The sequence below is a fragment of the Pinus tabuliformis genome, chromosome 5_1, assembly GCF_031772625.1.
Source record: "Pinus tabuliformis cultivar Carrire ecotype Pingquan chromosome 5_1, CPIR1, whole genome shotgun sequence".
In the NCBI taxonomy this organism is placed as follows: domain Eukaryota; kingdom Viridiplantae; phylum Streptophyta; class Pinopsida; order Pinales; family Pinaceae; genus Pinus; species Pinus tabuliformis.
In genome coordinates this window covers 218017385-218021065 of record NC_142305.1, presented here as the reverse complement: position 1 = coordinate 218021065, position 3681 = coordinate 218017385, and positions in this window count along the sequence as shown.

The window sequence follows — 3681 nt, the reverse complement described above, 5'->3', positions numbered from 1 at the left end:
TACTGGTATGCTGCGCCGAGCGAGGGGATGTTTAAGAACTGTATTTCTTCCTGGATGTACTTGTGCAGGCAGCCACGGTATTTGAGTATCAAATGTTGCTCTGAATCCTTGATACCCAACTTTGTGCGAAGGGTATGGAAAAGATTGGTGAACTCCGGCACGTCTTGGTCCCTTCCCTGCCGCAGCGTGGTCCACTTTATGTATTCATCCTCATAGCTTCCGACAGGGTAGTACTGCTCCTTGATGGCATCCCGGAACGAATCCCAGGTGGGTGCGGCTGAAAATAGTGAGCCAGTACTTTCATCCTTATGCTCGCAGTAGGTTTCCCACCAGTCCTTGATGTGGGGGGCTGCTTTGAGAAGAGCAAAAACAATCTTTTTCCGACTCGAAAATTCATGAACAGAAAAATAACCCTTTAGCAGATTTAACCATTTATCTACGGCATCGGCGTCTATCTGACCCTCGAATATGGGGATTTCAAAATTAACTTGTACCTTAAAGGGTGTGGCATTTCCAGAGGAGCTACTGGACGCCGATGCGCCGCTTCTGGGTAGCCGTTGAAGGATCTGCGCAAAGCTGTCCATCATCGCGTTCCGTTGTCGCTCGAGCGCTTCTTCGAGCAAGATTTTGATGGGATCTCCTGCCCCCTCGTCTTTCTTCTCGTCCGCCATGGGAGGCCGTCGGGATTTGCGAGGCTGGTCTTGCAAAGGTTCAACCAGTTCAAGCCCTAACTCCTTATATCCCGACCTTGTTGGGGACATGCAAAGAAAAACAGAGAAAAAGCAGACCGCTCTGATACCACTGATCCGGATTTAAACAGGAACGCAACAAATTACAGAGATAACCATATACACAAAGATGCAGCGGAAATAATACTTCATTTCATTAATGGAAAATACTGAAATATGCTTACAAACAGAAATGGCAATAAACTAGCTAGGGCGATGGTAGCTTATCTCTGAGAAGAGATGTGATGGCTACATGCCTCTGAACTGTTCTGAACTGTATTACAAGGAGGCTCGCAGGCCTATTTATTGTTGAGAAACAATGGAAAACCCTTCACATACCGAAACCTAACCCTAGAAGATGAAACGCCAAATTGTGGGCCCCGTTTGGGTAAATTGGTACATCAATTTCCCGGGGTCGTAACTTTGGCATACGATCTCCGTTTGACGCGTACGATAGCTCGTTAGAAAGATCTATCCGAGTACTACCACTTTGGGGGGCAAAGATAGCGCTCAGTCGCCCCAGAATTCCAAAAAAACGTCGTTTAGGGCCTCAAAACGGCTCCGGAAGTTCAGGACCCGAAAAACTGCTAAAAATAGTAAACTGTGCTACAATTAAGGAAACTGAAAATGCTGAGAAAGACAATGGTGGGGTTCCAGGTGACCTAGCAGGTGGCCACCAATATCCACCTGGATCATTCCTCCCCCCTTAGGAAGCAATGGTCCCCATTGCGTTGAGCTCCTCCATGAGATGAGGAAACCTCTGCTGAACTTGTTCCCTGGTGAGCCACTTGCCCTGCTGAAGGAGTTGGCCTGCTTTGACAACTCGATACAGTTGGATATGCTGTTGGCGAGTGTTCTTGATCTGTGTGTCCATGATCCGATCAGTTGCAGCTTGTTCCATGCAATCTGGATTTAATTCTGTGGGTTTGAGCTGTTCTGCAATGTCGGATGTGTCTAGCAATGGTGGAAAGTATGGCCGAAGGCGGTCCACATTGAACACTGGGTGCAGGCCAAGGAATGGGGGAATGCTGAGCTCAAATGCATTGTCTCCCATAGCCTTAGTAATGGTGTAAGGACCATATCGAAGTGGTCTCAATTTCCGATAGGCTCCAGTAAGGCGTTCCTTTTGCAAATGCAGCCAGACTTTGTCGCCCACCTGAAACTTGTGTGGCACCCGGTGTTGATCATGTCGCTGCTTGTACTTGGCATTTGATTTCTCAAGAATGTCATGGACCTGCTGGCGAATATGTTGGATGCGCTCAATGAAGCTGGTGGCCTTATCTGTTTCGGACTGGACATGAGCTGAATTCATGTGAGTAGCTGCAAGTGGCATGGCCACATCAATGGGGCATAGTGGCTGGAATCCTAAACCCACCTAAAAAGGGCTATGGCCAGTGGAGCTGTGAAGAGCTCGGTTGTAGCTGTGCTGAACATAGGGGAGGCTCTCGTCCCATGTGCGTGGATGCTTTGAGTTATACATGCGCAGAATGTGCACAATCATTCTGTTGACAACCTCTGTCTGGCCATCAGTTTGAGGATGGAAGGCTGTGGACTTCGTGAGTTTGGTGTCCAGCATTGACCAGAGACTGGACCAAAATGTGCTGAGAAACCGACTGTCCCGATCTGAGATGATAGACTGCGGGATCCCAAAGTGCACCCACACTCGTTCAAAGAAGAGTTTAGCAGTGGCTTCTGCTGTGATATTCTTCTTGCAGGCCATCATAATGGCCATCTTTGAGAACCTGTCGACGACCACAAAAACACAGTCATTTCCATGCTTAGTGGAAGGAAGGCCTGACATGTAATCCATGGAGATGGATTCCCAAGGTCGACTAGGGGTAGGCAACGGGGTATAGAGGCCTTGCTTCTTAATGGTCGGTTTGGCAATGGCACAGGCAGTACATGATCGGATGTACTTCCCAACATCCTGTCGAAGATTCGGCCAATAGAAATAGTTTTGCAGTACTGCCACTGTTTTCTCGACCCCGAAATGCCCAGCAGCCCGACTGTAGTGTGCTTCCCAAATCATCTTGGCACGCTCGCTTGAAGGAACACAGAGGTGACCGAGGTGGCATAATAGGGCATCCTGGAGGTGAAAATCTGCAACCTGCCGACCCTCCAAGAGTGTCTGGTATGTGTGGCCGAATTCTGGGTCGCTTTTGTAGAGAAGTGGCCAATTAGAAGTCTCGTGCCCGCAAGAGTTGAGCACGTGGTTAGCGCCATGATCGGTGGTCGACTGAGGCAGTCTGCAACATTATTGGTGCTGCCCTTTTTATACTTGATATTCAAGTGAAACTGTTGCAGGTATGTAGACCACTTCTGATGGCGATCATTCTGCAATTTCCCTTGGGTCTGTATGAACTGCAGAGGTCGGTGGTCTGTGTGGATGACCGTTTCCTTCCCCAAAATGTAATGCTTCCATTGTCGGCAGGCCTGTACAATGGAATACATCTCTTTATCATAAGTGGGGTACTTCCGGACTGTGTCTGAAAGTGTTTCACTGTGATATGCCACTGGATGTCCATGTTGAGTAAGGACTGCCCCAATAGCATAGTCAGAGGCATCTGTCTCGACCTCAAATGGTTGTTGTAAATCTGGTAACGCGAGCACTGGTGCCGTGCAGAGGCGATCCTTCAACTCCCTGAATGACTTCTGTTGAGATTCAGACCAAAAGAATTTTGCTTTCGCCCCGCCCTTGGTGACTTGACTCAAGGGCCAAGAAATATGACAAAATCCCAACACAAACCTGCGGTAGAAGTTGGCAAGACCTAGAAAGCTGCGGAGCTCTGTTAGAGTGGTTGGAGAGGGCCAATCCCGAATGACTTGGACCTTGGCTGGATCGACATGCACCCCCTGTTCATCAATGATGTATCCCAGATACTGAACCTAGGTCATGCCAAAAGTGCATTTCTCCAAATTGGCACATAGCTTGTGTTGCCGCAGTGTTTGGAGA